Raw genomic sequence first — 18,893 nt, 5'->3', positions numbered from 1 at the left:
TGAGTTATGATGTCTGCAAAAGAACAAAATTATTCTGTCTAATAAACATCTTTCTGTTGTTGCGGGGTAAATATAAGGACTAAGGTTTGTTGGTTTTGTAGTGTTCAGGCTGTCATAATGTGAGGTCCTCATTAGCATGGCTACGATATACAGTGAGTGTTGATGCAGTCAGTGACCTCCGGGCAGAATTGTTGTTTAATCACCTGAGTGTCTGTTCGTAACAGTGTGGGAAGGAAAGACAGAAAACATGAGACAGAGAAGGGAGAAGATTGATATTTAATTATCCGGTCTGGTTTTATTATTACTTTTTTTCTTTTTTAAATCGAGTTTATTTTTCTATGTCAAAAGATAGAAACAATTTATACACTCGCTACATAAATGATAAAGTTCATTGTCAGTATAGAAACATAGTAGGTGGATTTTACCACTTGAGGCACATGAAAGATTTGATAAGGAAAACACATTTCTGTAAAGTAAGTTTTTCATTTCATTTTATGTATTAATAAAGTTTTATTTGTTATTTTAAGGCCTTTTGCTGCAGCATCAATGCTGTGATATTTTTACTGTGAATCCTCGAGGGAAAAGCTTTGTCACTACGGCTGCAGATAATTCAAGGCGCATTCCAGAGGCGAATTACAAAAGGATAAAAATAACTCAAACGTGAATTAAAATAAATCCTTTAAAATTGAAAGATGAGAGATGAGGCAGATTAAAAGTTGACCAACACATCACATTTTCTTTCGCCCTCCATCTCTTTCTCACACACACAAAACCACACGCACGCGCGCACGCACACACACACACACACACACACACACACACACACACACACACGCACACACACACACACACAAGGCTTCATGTTTAGTCAAAACGCTGCCCACACATAGGGCCTCTTTGCATCTGTCTTCTGTGTGTGGGACGACTTTCCAGACATTGTCTCGTGTCAAGCTGTACACCTACACATGTGAATGATGACTGAAAAACATTACTTTCAAAAAGAAGTCAGAAAACTTTGTGACACACTCTAAAAACCTGGTTTTGAGGCATGTAGAAGAGTTAGTAGGTTAAATTAAAATTTTTGCTCTCCTGGACTTCAAGTGGAAACTTTACATTGTTAACAAAATTGAACAGTATAAAGTTTTACCTCTGCCAAGGATTTGTTTGTTTTCAGCCCTGTTAATTCTAAACATCTAAAAAAAAAAATGTGTGCAGTTTTCCAAGAAAGTCCAGATCTAGGTGTGTTTGGTATTTCAGCTAACCTTCAGTAATTTTTTTCAGCAATTACTGCACACATTACTTGTATGGAAAAGAAAATATCTGCCATAATGTCAACATTTTCTGTTGAAATAATATATTTTAAGAACAGTTTGGTTTTGGTATCATTGGAAATATTTGTACTTCTTTAGAAAATGTGTGTTTCATTTAAATATGAAACAAGTTATAGTCATCCAGCATCTCTCAGTGGTTAACATGTGAGAGACTGTTGATTCCAGGGGATGAAGGCATTCTGGTACCTCAATCAAACAAAAGTTTGTGTTCGTTTAAACGGGGTCAGTTCAGTTTGTTAAAGAACGATTGATTTTGTATACGTAGTGTGGATTTGCAGCAGCGGTTTTCAGGTATATAACTACGTGACGAAAGCAGGCAGCTCTTTCCGCACGGAAACGGGTATTTCTCAATAAGAGCGAGCTGAATGTGTGTGTATTACCATTCATGCAGAGACATTTATGAGTCAGCTGAAAGGAGTGTGATATCGTATTGAACCCAAGAGAGCGATAACATCAAAGAGAGAATTTGGCCAATATTTAATATGAAGCCTCAATGTTGTCAGACAAACGCAGGTCTCCATCAGATTAATAATGTTGTAAAAGTTGTAAAGATTGTAAATCAAATCATTTGTTAACTGTAGAACAATAATAACTAAAAACAGATCAAATATGTTCTTCACAACCAAAAGGCTTGTAAAATTCACAGTGGTGTGTGATAGCTGTATGTAGTGGCACAGTGGGGTTTTAAGTGTTGTTACAGAATATAACTAATGATAAGGAAAGAACATACCTGTTCCTCGCTTCCTAAAACTAAAACTATCTTTTCAGTGGGGAGAGAAAATTGTATTTCTTTTCAGTGCCATTTCTTTGCAAGATGACACCTCCAGTTTGCTACAGTACATACTGTCTATGATATAGTATGACCTGGTGACTGAGAATCTTCACAGACAATTTAAACTGCTGGTTTTGACAGATGTTGTTTCCAGGACTCAATTATTGTTGAGATGATTCTTTAAAGTGCTTTCTTTCTTTCTTTTGCAGGGCTAAGATGCAGCATGGAGAAACGGTTTCACTGCAGGACTATCGGCCCGGTTTCCAACACATTCACTCATCCTGACAGGCAGCGTGGAAACCACCTCGCAGAGCACATCTGGTAAGAGTCTAAAAAATGTTTTTTATCTACTGTATTGGCAGTCCGATTGACACCTGGTTGATTATAACCAACATGTTTGTCTGATTATTTTATCAGCTTTACCTGCTGTGTGTAGGTAATGTGAGATGGATTCCATGTTAACAGTAATTAAGATCTTTATAAAGTCCAAAGATAGGGAGTCCCTGATCTGCAGTGAAAGTGGTTTCAAGGTCTCCCTGATATTACACTTTATTTTGTGGTAGACTGCTCACTTCCAGCTCGCAGTAAAAAAATTAATGTTGAGGTCGTTTCTCCATTAAAAGCTTTGCACAAGCTCTCATTTGTGTTTTGTTGTTGTTGTTGTTGTTTTTATTAGTATTGCAGTCAAGCATAATTTGTCTTCATTCAGCTGAAATCAGTAAATCTTATTTAGGGGCTAAAAAGTCCTCTAGTGAAGTCTCTCCATGTTGTAGGCAGATATTTTACAGCAGGGCAGTCCTTTGACTAATTGAAACGCAGTCCATTTCCTCTTCTGTGTGCCTTTGAGCAAAACACTAAACCTTAGCTAAAGTGTTATTTCTCATTCTGTTGCCCATGGATGTTCTTTTCTCTGCTTATATGCGAGACCAACAACAGAGGGCCTGTGTCTCTCCAAACTGGCTGACAGAGTCACAGCACGAGCAACAACAACTTTGATCTACTCTTCTGAGATTTGAGTCAATTATTTTTTAGTCACAAATCTGAATTCCCCATAATAAGCAAAGAAATCCTTCCAGCACTGTGTGCAACATTAAAGCTGAAATGCACGAGAAACTAAAGAAGAAACCATGAACGAGACCTTAAAAACCAACAATGCTGACAAACAAACGTCTGTCATCCCCCTCCAGCGTCTTCAAGTCGTTTCTCTAATGCTGGTTGACAGACAGTGAGTGCAACTGCAGCAGATCAGATTAATTAGCTAAAGTGGGGTCCGTTCATTCATCAAAGTCCCGATGATCAATATGCTAAATGTCATGGCGTCAGATGGTGTAAAAATCCCTGTAAGCTCATACGTTACAGTTTGTCCAAAGTATGTGGATGTAAATATGTAATTTGGGAGTTTTTTACAGAGAGACTGCCTGGATACAGAGACAATGCCAAGAAATATAAAGCAGCTAATAACAGCAGTTCATTTAGAAAAACTGCAGATGAAGGTGGAGTGACAGCAGCATGTAAGCTAAACTACGACGACTTACATTCACTTTCCTAAGACTAATCATAGCCACTGCTTACCTTATCTGAGCCCTCACATGAATACTAATACTGAATTTAAAAGACTGAAAGAAATTAAGCTAATTTGAGTTTCAGAGAGATTTACATGTGTAATACCTTCTGCTTTCCATGTGTGAAATGAGGAGTCAGAAAGGCCGTGAGTCACTTAGTTATTAGTAAGGTCCCTCATCTCTCACACCGGAGTCTCATTAGGAGAGGACGTCTGTGCGGCAAGTATGCACGAGAGTAATTACAGCGACCAATAACTCTTTCAGTGAATTAAAATGAACTTTTATAAATCTTAACCAACCCTTTATCCAAAGAAAAAAGTGAGTCAAAAGACATTTAAGAAAATTAAATATTTTTTCTTTCTAAGCTGCATGAAAACATACATTGTTTGGACTGCATTTAAAAGGCTGATAATTTATTTAATAATTTAGTCTAATCTAGAGCTTTAGAGCAACCGGGTGAAATGAAATGGTAAAGGCGGAGAATTTTTTTTATATTTTTTTAACAACACAGAGTGAAAACTATGCATGCAAATACAAACAGGCTTTTTGACACGAGTTGATGTTTTTAAAGCTTTGAAGCGACGGTGTTAAATGTTATGTGTGGTTTCTCCTGTGCCGTTGTAGGCGGCTTTTTCTGCATTTGATCACAAAAGATCAGTAAGTCAAGTTTAAATGTTGATTTGTTTTGCTGCACGCTTCATTCAAATAGGCTTCTAAACCTGAAAGCTAAACAGGGCGTTAACTCAATCACAATAGTAGCTTTTTTGATTTGCTTTCTTGTTTTTACCTCTTCATAAATGAGGTAAGATTTCTTGGGTCAAATGTCAAAACATTTCTAAAACCAAATACTGAATCATAATAAAGCCTTTATTTGTTGTTTTTTGTGTTTGGCATTACTATGAAGTAATTATTTTTAGTTCAGTGTAGCATCTTCACAAGAATACAACTGTATAAAAATAGTAAATAAAAAGCGAATACAAATTTTAACAACCTGTTAAAGTTCAGAATAATCAGGTCTTATGTCATTGCAGCACTACATAGTTCTGTCTCTAATTAATTAGGCTTCATTAGGAAGTGAATTAATAAAAGCTTATTCTAATAATTGCTTGTGGTATATGTTGTAAAGCCACATATGACAAATTGATTAACAAGCACAAATTCAAAAGAAGTATTACTCTGATGAAGAAGCTGTCGGAGGATGACGTATCTACTCCACACCTCCGTCGCCTTCACCTCTGATCTCCAGCCAATACCTACAGCTGGTGTTAAGTAGTCTTAAACCTGTTTAACGCTGATGCAGGTTTTCACTTCATCACACAAGACAAAACACTGACTCATCCATCAAACTAGTTTATCTCCTCTCACCGGTAATAAATGGACTGATTTAGTAGAAAAATCCAGTGGCGTAACCCCTGATCTCTGACCAGTGTGCAATTTGTATGAACGCTCACTGGCTGCACATAATGAATGAGTGGTGAGTGACAGGCAGGCGCTTCAGTTACACAAATGTTACAGCATGAAGGATGGTTCGTGGGTCTCTAACTGGCAAACCTTCAGCCGTCGTACTCCATCATACATGCGTGGGAGCTGCTGCACAGGGTGACGGGTGCATCATCTTATAGTGCTGATTGGAGTACTGTAGCATGTATTAGTGGGAAGTAATGTGTAGAAGGTGGCATTGTGTCCTTGTATTATTGACACAAGTTTGGAGCTGGTTTTTATTTAATGTTTTTTAGCTTTTGCGTTTTAAATCTTGCATGTCAACTTCCTTTTTTTTTTTTTTTAACTATTTCTTCTTATTAAATTTACTTCTACGTGAATGCAGTCAAACACAGAGATGAGCTTCTGTTGCTGTTGAATATCTAATCGGTTACAAGCTTTTAAAGTATCTCTGAGAGGGCTAAATGCAGATGCAATTCATCAAACAGGGGAAGACAAAGCACAGAGTCATCTATCAGACTGGTTAATCTGGTCCTGTCCCTCCAGTAAATTATTCACCACAGTCATCACAGTCATATGTCTTTGTCCTGTGAGAAGATCAGAGGAGGAAATGGGTCACCCCTAATTTATCCACTTTTTTCACACAGTTGTTTACAAGTGAAGAGAAGCTGATTGTTGTTTTGTGAGCAGGCTGAGCATTAGGGCCTTTGCACAAATCATTAGCGTTACTTTAGAAATATTCCTTTTCATGTCCTGAGAATCTGACCTGCAGGCAAACACGCTGTTGTTGTTGACAGTGATATCGAATACTTGTGCTGAAATTGATCAAATTTTCAGAAACCTACTTGTAATGGAATTGAAACATCCTTTCATAGTGATGTCTCGACTCTGAAACTAAGTGGTACTCCACTTAAAAAGGGCAACCGACTAATTCATCTCCTGAGCTCTTAGCAGAATGATTAACAACATCACCAAAGCTGAGAAATGTCTAGCCGTCTACAGTGTGAGGATGGAGGCTGGTTATAAATGGAAGACTGTAATTTATCTTGTTGCACCTCTTATATGGTCTTTAATCTCATTGTCCACCTGTGGTACTTTAAAATGTCTGAAGACATTCATCCTGAGGAGAAGAGCCTGTCAGTCAGGGGGCAACTGGAGAGATTTGTCTCCATGATGAAGGTCGTGGACAGTATGTGTGTATCTGTGTAGCTCTGTTAGTGATTTTAATTGTCTAAGGCAGACTAAAGCAGTGGTGCCCAAATTCGTTTCTATGGAGAGTCAAATTAATCTGGATGGAGGACCACGGGTCACAAATATGTTTGTGAGATTAGATTTCATTAAACTGTCATGTAAAAGCCAGTTCAGAGCAAGTTAGACCAAAGACAACGTATCACATGTTGAAACGAATTTATTTTATTGTTTTATGAAAAATATATGCTCTTTTTTTTTGTGGCAGCAACACATCTAAAAAAAAAAATTGGGACAGGTAAATATTTAACGCTGTCCATCATCTCTTCTTTTCACAACACTCTGTAAATGTTTACTAAACTGAGGAGACCAGTTGCTGGAGTTTTGAAAGGGAAATGTTGTCCCATTCTATCAGTTTTCAGTAGCTCAAGAGTTCGGGGTCTCTCTTGTTTTTTTGTTTTTTTTTGCTTCATGATACACAAAATGTTTTCAATGGGTGACGGGTCTGGACTTTTACACAGCATCCCAACTTTTTTGGAAACAAGTTTGTATTTTACACAAAATTTTAGAATAATTATTACATTACTCTTTAATAGTAATTTTATAATTTGCAGAAATTTTTGAGCTTGGAAAATGCTGTGTCATGCCAAAACAAAGAAAGCGTAAGCCTCACATTGGGCAGCTCTGAAGTACAGGATAAATGTATGTGTGTGTGTGTGTGTGTGTGTGTGTGTGTGTGTGTGTGTGTCTGTGTGTGTGTGTGTTTATACTTAATCATTTTATTAAGTTCTTACATTTTGCCTGTTTTAGAGCCATTAAAGATTTGCTCTTTCAAAACAAGCTTAAAATAAATACCTTCAACAGCAAATAAAAACTTGTGTAAAAGGCAAATACACAACATCAAAAAATGCTAAATTACTGCACTGGAATCATGACAAGACAGAAAATTCTTGAAACAAGTGAATTTGTTTTACAACCCAGTAGAAATTGTCTCCACTTGTCTCACAATAAAACAATCAATTCGTTGACTAAAATGACTAAATAAGTAGGAATCTTTTGCGGTGCATCTATAGTTTGTGTTTATTTCAAGTCTTCAGATGTAAAAAGATGATTAAAAATAAACACCACACACGATGAGGAATATTTTGTTTCAAGAAAAATAAGGAAGAATAGTGCAAGTAGAAAACACATTTTGTTTTATCCAAAGTCCAAAACTTCTCATGTATTGTCTTACACTACAGTTTTCTAGAATATCATCAGCCAAAGGCCTTGAGTGTAAATACGTGCAAACAGCTTTCATCTTTTCCAGTAATGTACGACGCTCTGGGGAGGAGGTCCTGCTGTCTTTTGTGTTGCCAAAACCAAGAGGCGCTTTTTCTTTCTCAAGCCTCAAAAATTACTTTGCTTTAATCTGTTGAGACTGGGCACACAGGGCCCATCATGACTAAGCAAAGCGTGGTCAAATCAAAGTGACCGTGATCATTAGTCTTTAAAGTGAGCCTGTGTGTAAATTTTGTTTAGTTTCGCACAAGTTTCAGAACACTTAACTGACCTAGGAGTTTATTTGAGCAACTCCAAAGTGTAAACATGACAGTCAGCCAATAAACAGTAAATGTAGTAGGCATGAGAATACTGTAATATTTTATTTTTTTATTTATTCAAGTAGACATTAAAATATTTCAGGCTCTCCGGTAACTTATAAAAGAAGAATATTTAATCAAGCACAATATGTGCACCATAAACCCTCAAAAATAACCTGCAGTTGTGAATTTGTGAAATAAAGCGACAATGAAAAACAATCAGAGGAAATACATGACTCAGAAAAACAACAAATCAAACAAATATTTAGATGCACCTGCACCACTGTGCTGTTATATCAATACACTGGTGCAGTGTGTGTGTGTGTGCGTGTGCGTGCGTGTGTTTGTTGACATTGCAAATGTCGACCATTTTCTCTGCAGGAAATACTCTCACTTCTCCCTGTTGGTTCTTTTGAGGCCAGGAATTTTACAGCTCCTCATACATTTCTCTTTACTGATAACTCGAGTTTATAATGTGCTTCAGAGCAGGTATGGCGTGAGAGTGATGAACGAGCTAATCAGGATAAAAAATATTGGCAACTTGTAGCATAATATGTACAGAGGACGGTACACGTGTACAAATGTACAATGTGACAGTGTAGCACATAGTAGTTTGGGCAAATGGGCCAAAACAGGAGTGAACTTGCAGATGGTGGAGGTGTTTGTTTGTTGTGTTCTTTAACGTTTGTGCCTAAAGATAATATTTCTTTATGTGTTCAAAATGTTGAAGGAAAATGAAACAACACATTGGTTTAATATGAGAGGAAGATCCTTTCTGGATTGTAACTTAGGGGGTATTTTTAGTCAAAATCACAGCCTGATGTTTCCTTTGTTTTCGTCAAAGCTGTCTTGTGTGTGTGTGTGTGTGTGTGTGTGTGTGTGTGTGCGTGTGCGTGTGCGTGTGCACGCCATGTCAACAGTCTGATTCAGAACGTCTGGCTGGAGAGCAGGAAGCTGCAGTGACGTTGTACACAGATGTTCATAGATAATTATAAATACATGGTTGTAGTAAAGAAATAACATATCTACATATGCCTAGTTTCTTATGGTCCAGATGTGTATTTCTGTTTGTAAGGGAAGTAATTATGTACTGTAAGTGCACTGAAGCGTGCTTTTATTCTAATTAGAAAAAGTTTCATGGGAGGACAGCTGATATGCAGAAAGGACTGATAAAACTGATATACTGATACTTTAGAGAATAATATTTTTGAGAAATATTTTGAGGAATTTATAGTAGCTTAAGTGTCAAAGGCATCTTTGATTTTATACACTACTGCTAATATTGTATTTAATAGCCCATAAACTGAACTCTCCTGTCATTCTACAAATAAATTCATAAAGGAAGATATTAAGGAATGTTTATGGCTTTACTTAGTCTTAACTGTCAGTGTCCTAAAAATAAAAAATAAAAAAACTGAAAAAAGCAGATTCGTGCAACCACAGCATAATAAATGGAGATTAAAAAAAAAAAAACCGTTTACAGCACCTTTTTTTTTTTTTTTTGCCTTAAGTTTTGTCTGCAGGTATTCGTGTCTGCCATTGTACAGCCACAGTAACCTTCACCAATCAGGCAGGGCAGCATGTGGTAGCTTCAGAGGAAAAAACTTAAGGTTTGCAAAAAAAAAATAAGATCCTCACTGCTGCTCTTTTAGCTCATTGCAGCGAGTACATAGTGATAACTGTTAGATGAGTGTGTCAACACATTTAGACATAAAGTGAAGGGGACATACCTGCACCTCCTTCTGAGAGGAAATTATGCACTTGATGGAAATATTTAATCAGTCAAAGAAAAATGTATTAGATAAGTTTATTAGAGAAGAAGCAGAGAAAACTCGCGAGCTAAAAAACATGTGACTGCAAATACATAAAACCATGAGCATTACCTCACTAGTTACTGCTTATTATCCTGTCATTAAATTCACTGTGTGCCCTGCAATGTCTGTAACCACAGGTTTTTATCATATAATAGAAGGTTTTTTTCAGGTTTCTGGAGGTCTTAGGTGCTGTGGAAGTTGGCAGTTATACAAATATCAATCACCAAACATTGGTAAATCAAATCTTGAAGTGGAGCTATAATGGTTTAGGTACTGTGAAAAAACTCTGGTCGGGAAAACCCTGTAATGTTGGCTAATCTGATTATAATGCACGTGGACGACAACGTTTGTTAAACATTCATCTTTGTGTAAGGTGCAGCTCTGCAGAAAGCACGTCTTTATGTGGGCAATAAAAGCTGATTATGTTGCCGTTCCAACCACTTCATTTTTATTTGTCAATAATGGGACTATAATGCACTTAATGATATCCTATAATACCTGTGGACCATTTAATGTAGTTTCACTTTATGTTTTATGTTGTTTTTCTTTTTTCACGTCTTTTCCTGCATCCTAACAATGTTTTTCTCTGGTTCTTTTCCAGCCAAAATGTTGCTGAGTCAGTTTGGGGTCATGACATCATCATGAGATGGGAAGGCTGGTGACCACAGGCGGCAACAGAAGAGGTGGTGCTGTGTGCCGTGGTTTGCAGCTGCCTGTTCTTGGCAAAATAAAGTGGTGCTGTGGAGTTGCTCCGTGGAATGATTTGCTCAAATGTTGAAAGGAAGAACAAATTCAAGAGGTTTGAAGGGGCAGTAAGTACGATTTTAATTGTCACATTGCACCAGATGACCATAAAACACCTGCAGGAGGTTAATAGGGCTGTTAATTGTCCAGGCGCTGAGGTTTTGTTTTGGCTTGACAAATGGCTTACTGGCTTGTGGGGTTGTTTTGTAGAAAAATTTCCACACCCAGTGAAGTCATGCCGATGCGGTCGAAAAACCTACCAGGCGGTGAACACAGCTAGTAAAACACAAGTAAAAGATTATCTACCCTCTGGAGTCTGTCAGAGACGGTTTTATTTATAGTACCATAACAAATTTACACACACGTAGAGACAAGCTGAGAAGCAGTTAATCAGTCAGAACATTGTTTGTGTAGCACCTTTCATAGAGGTTAAAGCTATTCAAAGTGATATTAAAGATGACTGACAAGCTGGTTAGACAGTTCAAATGTAAGTAGTTAAACACTCTTGTACGAGTGTGCATCAGTAGGTTTTGAGACTGCTCCTGTTGCACGCGAATGATGCGTAGCACAGTGATGTGCACAGAGAAGCTATAACTCTGACGAGTAAGTGTTTCAAATTTCACAGCTTTCTCAAAATCAGCACCCGAGTCACAATTTTTTTTTTTTTGCGAGCACCTGTCCGACCACGATTTCTTTATCCACCGGAAACTTGAGCAGAGAGCGCACATCAAAGTTTGTGACAAATTATTGGGGGACACAAAGAAGTCGCAGGGAGCCAAATTTATAGAGTAGGAGTGGCGGGGAGCGACGATTGTGTTGTTGAGGGAGCTAGGTGATGATAGTCTGACCCTGGGGGCAAATTAACAGTGGATCACCCTCTGAATGCCAAAGGAAATCCACTTGGTTACACACCTGACCTGATGCGCCTTTTTCGACAATCCGCCCCTCGGAAACACGGATGTCACAACTCCTCTCCCGCCTCATTGCTTCGTTGCCTCAGACATTCTGAAGAATTTCAAGGGTCTCGATTACTGATTTTCAGAGTGTGACACAAAATTTGATGTGCACCGTCTGCTCATGTTCACGGAGAAATCCCAGACATGCCGGACGTGGGGCACTAAGGGGATGATTTTGATCAAGCAATGAAATTTGTAACTTGCTCATCAGGGTTTTACCGTCACCCTGCTGTGTGCATGTCATGTTGCTGCACATCGTTCGTACGCAACAGTTCGGAGCAGTCTCAGAACTTATTTTACAGTAAAAAAAAATCTGACTTGTCTATTCGAGGTCTGTTGTCTTTTGATTGCTGTGGTTTAGCTCAGCCTTCTCACGAACATCTGGAAGCTGTTTCATCTGAAGACACAATTGAACAAGACTGGCAGTATGGTGAAACAGAACTTATTTTCACACCTAATATCGTAAGTTTCCCATTTATAACACGTTTCCGTTAAAGAGGCTGTACTATTGTTCTGTCATTACAAAACCTCATTTCTTTGTCAATGGAGCAAGTTTAAAGTCAAAGCACTTCAAAAATTTGGGGACAAGAAATTTATTAAATGTCAACAGGACTGAATGAATTTGTTCTTCCTCTGTTTGTGTTGTTGTTAATTTATCTTGTATGTAACATAATGACCAAAACAATAAAATAATCCAGTTTAAACAATGAACAAAAAGTAACGGTCAGAATTGACTCTCATGCTTGTCCTTTTGTCGCTGTCATGCAGAACATATATCAAAGATCAGTTTAATTTTCACACAATTAAGGACTGCAACTAACCATTTAAAGTACAGCCTAATTTCTTGATCAATGGCTTGGTCAGTTAAATGTCACAATATAGTAAAGTTCCCCATCACAAAGCCCAGGGTGACATCAACAGATGTTTCACCAACAGTCCAAAATGCAAAGATGTTCAGTTTGCCATTATGAGACAAATAAAAGCTGCAAAAGTTACAGGTTGAAAAAATTGATTGGACTTTAATGAATAGATTGGAAATTACTCTTTTGTTTATCAGCTAATCAGTTAATAGACTAACTGTTTCAGGCCTCTTTAATCATGAGCAGGTGACTTCTTCCAACAGTTAATGCATTTTAGCAAGCAAATACTATATTAAAAACCGTTTATAACCATCGTATTTGTAAGATTTATACACCATAACATGGCTAGGATTTTTTAAAAAATTTTACTACTGTATAAATCAATATTTTCCGTACACGGCTGATTAAAAACTTTAATACCAAAACATTGTCACAAATTGTTTTAAAGTTTGATTCATTCTGCCTGGTTCATCAGCAGCCACACTTGCAGGCATTGCAGCACTTTTCTACAATTCCTCAAAATTGCAACAGCATGTGGGAGCTACAATACGGCTGCTTGTGTGTTTTGTCAGTGGAAGATTTAATTAGACTCATTTCAGTGACCTTCAACAAGTGGAGTTAAAAGGACAGTCAGCTGTTTTTGAACGGATTAGGAGACATGAAACGTGATGACAGAACAAAAAATACACTGAATCCTAATGATCTGCATTAAATTTTGTTTTCAAATATAAGTAAGTTGGACAAATTTTCATTCTCATAAAAATGCTCCCCAACAAAAATACATTATTTTAAATATTTTCAGATATTACTGCTTTGATGTAATGCTCTTTAAATGTATGACATAAAAAAAATTATTTGACCAAACCTCAACTGATCACTAAACTTCTGGCTGAGCGTGATGGCTGAGTAACACTAAAGTGTTTTAAAACTAGCAGCAGGTTGTCGTTTATGAGTTGAGAGTTTCGTGACTGTTGTCACACGTCAAAACCACGTTGTTAAATTTCAAAATGTGGTTATCAGAGAGAACATGCATCATTCATGAGCGATTTACTTTTCCCAAACACTTTTTCCCCTTCAGGAACAGTGATTTTCCATTTGTCCTTATATGAACCCAATCTTCCACCGCACCAAAAAAAAAAAAAAAAAGGTTTTCAGCCCAAAAGGGACACCTATCTGCTGTAGGTGTTTAGTGTGGACTTTTGAAATGTCTTCCACTGATCTGTCTTAGATTTCAGTTAACAGTGTGAGAGAATGAGCATACCACATTTTGGCTTCAGTGGTCACTGAGAATATGTCCACACTAATGCAGAATTTGTAAATAACTTGTGTATTTTATTGTCTTCAATTCACAGAAAACTGAGCAAATTGAGACTTGTCTAAAATTCAGACATTTTATGGTCTGAGGGTTTTGTTACAACCCAACAATGTTGCAAGGATGCACCGGTTCACGCCACAGACTGTATTTTGACTTCAGTACCAGGTTGCTGTCATGTCGTCCATCTTTTTACACAGGCAATGCTTTACACTTTACCAACGCTGTATTTTATAAGATTCTTGCATGTTTTTAAATGTGAAATGATGACATGAAAAGTAACTATGATTAGTGCTGTAATAAGTAGGATATTCTCAAGTGTAGTAGAGTACAAGTTTTAACCATCAATAAGTGGAAAATGTCATGTGAAGTATCACATTTTTTAAGAGAAGCGACTCATTCTTCAATTCATCATCGAGTTTTAATATGTTGAGGAAAACTTGCTGTTTTCTAGGAATCCAATTTCAAGCGTAATTTCTCATGCGACATGCAAATCAGCATGATGGATACCAGGGACAAGAAATAAACAGACAAACAGCTCAGTTTCTAAGTTGCAATAGTTAATGCAGAGAAGAGATTGAGAATGAGAGAAAGGAGAACCGGCATATTGGGTGTGTACACTTGTGTTTGAAAAAGAGCGTGTGAACTAGGAGGAAAAGGAAAAGACCGAACAGGGAAGAGTACGTGTGAAAGAAAGCAAGTCGGGTAGAGAGAGAGAGAGAGGGGAGGGACGATATATTTTGCTGCCTATAAAGTTCAACATGCTTCTTGTTTTGGACTTAAGCAGAAGTGAATCCTGACTGAAAGAAATGATGACAATATGCCAATAAAACATGTCAAACTGAGGAGGTCGTCTGTGTTTGTTGGTGTGTTTTGAAGGAGCTGCAGTTTCTGTAAAGCACAGCTGGGCTCAGTTCATTTAACCCACAGGACATTATTTATTTCAGTTTACTTCAACTTGACTGACAAGAATCGTTCAAAACTGAGATGTGTACTGAAATTCTGTATCTGTCCTCATCTAGTGAAATATTTATGCTGACAAAACTTCAAACAAATAGGTGGCCACATTATCTTCATTTATCTTCCATTAGTCAAGATTGGTTTCTTCCTTGCGCTTTTTCCTCATGGCTCCTCTTTTCGCATCTGAAAAGCACAGTTGTAGTTTTAACTGATGGTCATAATCAACTGTTTCCTTGACACAAACATAAATAATAAAGACATCAGATAGCAAGTCACCAAAACTGCACACTGTGTTATTTAGCATGTTTACATGAGCTACGAAACCTAAATGAACAAAAATCAGTTTAACAACACATCTTAGGTTTGTTTCACACAAAAACTGAGTGTTCTCACACTTCTGGATGGACTCTTTGGTGACTAGCTGTACATTTTTAACATTAGTTTGTACATTAGTTATTGCTAAGATTAATATAAATATCCACAAGTGAAAGTACATCTATAAATGCAATACTATAGCGTCGTCAAAAACATCACAAAAGTCATACTATAGTATGTCGTTCAAAAATGTATAAAAACCTCAGACTATTGTATTTCATCCAAAATGTCAAAAAAAAGTTCAATAACGTAGTATGTTGTCCCAACACATATTATTATATTATAGTATTTCGTTCAAAATTTGAAAAGAATGTATATTATCCAAAATGTGAAACATTTTTATAAGTAAAGTATGTCGTGAAAACGGCATACTTTAGTATGTCGTCCAATATGTGAATGAAATGTCATACTATAGCTCGTCATCCGAAATATGAAAAAAAAAATCATACTACAGCATGTCGTCCAAAATAGAGGGGAGGGGGGAAATCATACTACATCATGTCTTCCATAATGTGACAAAAAAGTCCAAAAAAAAAGAAAAGAAAAAAAATGACTTTTTTTCATATTTTTGACAACAATGCAAAGTCATACTATTCCATGTCCTCAAAAGCACAAAAGAAAGTCATAGCATTACAGGAACAGTGGTGCAGTGGTTAGTGCCTCTCAGTCAGAAGGTCATTGATTCAATTCCCGCTGGACCAATAAACGTCACATCTAAAATATGAAAAAAAAAAAAATTAAATAAAAAAAAAGTACCATAGCACGTAGTTGAAGACAGGACAACAACAACAACAACAACAAAAAAAATCCGTTTTTTTTCCTATTTCCTATAGTATGTGAAAACTGAACCACAAGCACTAACCACTGCACCACTGTTCCTGTGATGCTGTAACTTTCCTTTGTGCTTTTGAGGACATGCAATAGCATGACTTTTTTTTTTCATATTTCGGACGACATGCTATAGTATGACGACAATGCAAAGTCATACTATAGCATGTCGTCCGAAATATGAAAAAAAAAGTCCCACTAAAGCACGTCGTCCGAAATGTGAAAAAGTAATACGTCGTCCGAAATATGAAAAAAAAAAGTCATACTATAGCATGTCGTCCGAAATATGGAAAAAAAGTCATACTAAAGCATGTCGTCCCAAATTTGACAAAACATTCATACTATAGTCAAAAATTTTAAATCATTTGAAAGTGACATGCATGTTTACAGTGGGAATCAAACTGACTGTGAGGCAGAAGCACTAACAACTGCACCGCTGTTCCTGTGAATCTGTGACTTTCTTCTGTGCTTTTGAGGACATGCAATACTACGACTTTTTTTTTTTCATATTTTGGACGACAATGCGAAATGTGACCAAAAAAAAGTCATACTATAGAATATCGTCTGCAAATTTTCAAAACAACTGAAAGTAAATGTTAAATGTTTCATTTGTTTTTCACTTGAGGCCCGGTGCAGCACACGCAGTAGGACATACGGGCAGACAGGTGAGGCTACTCTAACACCATTCCCTGATGGCGGTGAGTCACTGGAGTGTTTTTGCTGCAGACGTCAGAAGATGAGACGAACGTAAACAGATATTCATCAAGATGAGCTTCACGTGTATTCTGGCACCTGCAAGTCTCAGTTTGAGTGCAAATGTTTCTCTTCACCGTCCTGACTCGCTGGCACAGTTAATTCCTCTCCGTCTCTCATCTTTTCATGGTAATACACTCATTTAAATTTGAAAGGCTTAGATAGTATCTTGCATACTTGCAATTAGATCTTTAAAATAGGAACTACCTGGAACACAGTGCTTCTACAGTCGCTGAGGTCACAACAAGTTACAAATTAACCAGTCTAACAACTTATCATTACAGGAATTACAATAATAGTTCTACGATTATTTACTGATAGCTTACTGGGGAACAGTTTTCATCAAATTTCCCTGTATCTGTCTTTAACTTGGGTGTATTGTTATCGAAAGTGCTATTGATTGACAATCTTATAATGAGTTTGGATATCAGGGTCAATAGGATCAATTAATAAAGTGCCTCTGTCTAATATGAGATTAATTTTTCCACATAAATATTGTATTTACTGCTCCACTCTGTCTGCTGCTGCAACAGTTTACTTCAGAAAATTCACACAAATATTTCTTAATTGCCGTTGTCATGTGCATGGGATTAACCCTTTCCTGCCTGTACTGGGACCAGGCTACAGACTGACACACATTCAGTCAGACGCATCCTCGTGCTGCTGTGATTAAAATTAGTGTAGCATTGTTGCGTTTCATTTCGTAACCTTTAGAACACATTCAACAACATCAGTGATTACTGAAATATTATTTTCAGGCTGTTATTTATTTTGTAATTGATACTTAAGAAGCAATTGCCAATTTACTTTTTCAAATCTCCCTCTGGTGATTTCAAAATTCTCCCAAGTGTGTCTGATCCAAAGGTCACTCATTTGGCCTTGTTTTGTGGAGCTGTTACTTATCGAATTTTAAAAAAAATATATCTTAGGTTTTAAGGGGTCATTTAATTGAAAGAGAAATGTAAAAAATAATTGCCAAATTTGTTTTGGCAAACGAGCAAGTGCTCGGAGAAATTTTGAGTAGAACAAATCTGCTTGTGAATCCATCATGTGATTTTTACTTGTAGAGCTTAAACTTCCGCCAAATTTCCCCTAAACTACAAAACATAGGACATGTCTTTAACTGCTTCCATTTTTATTGTTAAATTAAATTCTAAAAGAAGGAAGTCTGTGACTTTTGTTTTCATCAGGTTTTTTTTTATTTTTTTATTGTGGAGTGACTGTGCCAAGAAAACGTACAAAGTCTCGTCTTGTTTGTCAGATTATAATTACAGAACTAGGCTGCAGTGTTCATCACAAGGACTCTGTTACATAAGCGTGGAAAACAAATAGCCTGTTAGATCATTTTAAAAAGCCGTGATGGCAACGAACCGAAGGTTAAAGACACACACAGGATCACAAAACAGGGCTAACAGTTAGAAACACTGCAGAGTGAATGGAAGGTCTTAAATTGTATTCCTTGTGTGTCGCTTGTGACGTTCACGACAAGTTATACGTGTTCTTCAGTTTGAAATTATATTCTTGTTTTTTTCCCCCAAAAAATTGTCCAGATCAGATTAGTTTGCATTTATTCTTCAGGGGATGATACAAACTATACGGATGCATGCAGCTCAGTCAGTGCATTGCCTCAAGGCTTCTATGCAGTACCGGCTGAGAATACGCCCAGACATGTCAAACAGCAACCTTGCCACATACACACACACACACACACCCACACACACACCCACACACACACACACACACCCACACACACACACACCCACACACACACACACACCCAAATACACGCACACAATCCCATTTAGTCTACATGCTGCTGCCATAAACACACACGCACACACACATACACACAGAAATGGACTGTGGTTAAAAACAGCTGCTCAGCTGGTTTACAGCCCATATAAGACAGTCGTGTGTTTAGCCTCTCTCCGACACCATGGAAGCGCTCACGTGTAAAATGAACAACAACCAATGACCTCAGAGACACCGAGTAAGGAAAGATTCTGTGAATTTGCATGTACAAGCTGCCCTCTTCAAAGATAAGCGTAAAGGGTTGCTTCACCCAAATGACAAAAAAACATCATCATTTATTCCTGATTGTATCGAGCCATGCTGATGGTTTTGGTTTTCAAATATCTATTTCAGACCTGTTTCTTCTGGAACTACTTTCTACTGAAGTCATGATGCTGCTTTACAGTAATTTTCCAAACACAGAAAAATTCCTTTGCCCTCTTTATTTTTGAATTTGTGCAGAAATCTCCCAGAAATCAAAACTTTCTCTGGATACTAAAGGTTCTTTCACGCGTAACATGTTAGATTCGGTTCAAACAAACTCATTTCCCATCTCGTTTGGCTCATTTGGCCTGGCTTAAAAAATAAAAATCAGTCTGGTGCAGATTAACCATACCCACACCAGGA

At 37.2% G+C, this 18,893-nt stretch overlaps 1 long non-coding RNA gene across 7 annotated transcripts in view; it reads left to right on the top strand.

The window, feature by feature from the left end:
• Nucleotides 1-18,893, top strand: part of LOC138195165 (uncharacterized) — a 102,191-nt gene that overhangs the window by 48,881 nt on the left and 34,417 nt on the right. For 4 of the 7 annotated variants that reach the window (XR_011177998.1, XR_011177996.1, XR_011177994.1 and 1 more), the window contains exons 2-3: nucleotides 2,313-2,424; nucleotides 10,289-10,499. This is a non-coding gene — a long non-coding RNA (uncharacterized lncRNA). The other 3 variants (XR_011177993.1, XR_011177992.1, XR_011177995.1) reach the window with 2 other exon arrangements.

This window comes from Embiotoca jacksoni, unplaced genomic scaffold (assembly GCF_022577435.1).
Source record: "Embiotoca jacksoni isolate LCO1_2020_lvr unplaced genomic scaffold, fEmbJac1.0.p SCAF_12, whole genome shotgun sequence".
Classification (NCBI taxonomy): Eukaryota; Metazoa; Chordata; class Actinopteri; family Embiotocidae; genus Embiotoca; species Embiotoca jacksoni.
The sequence above is the reverse complement of the archived record's forward strand: the minus strand, read 5'-3'. Positions and strand labels throughout refer to the sequence as shown.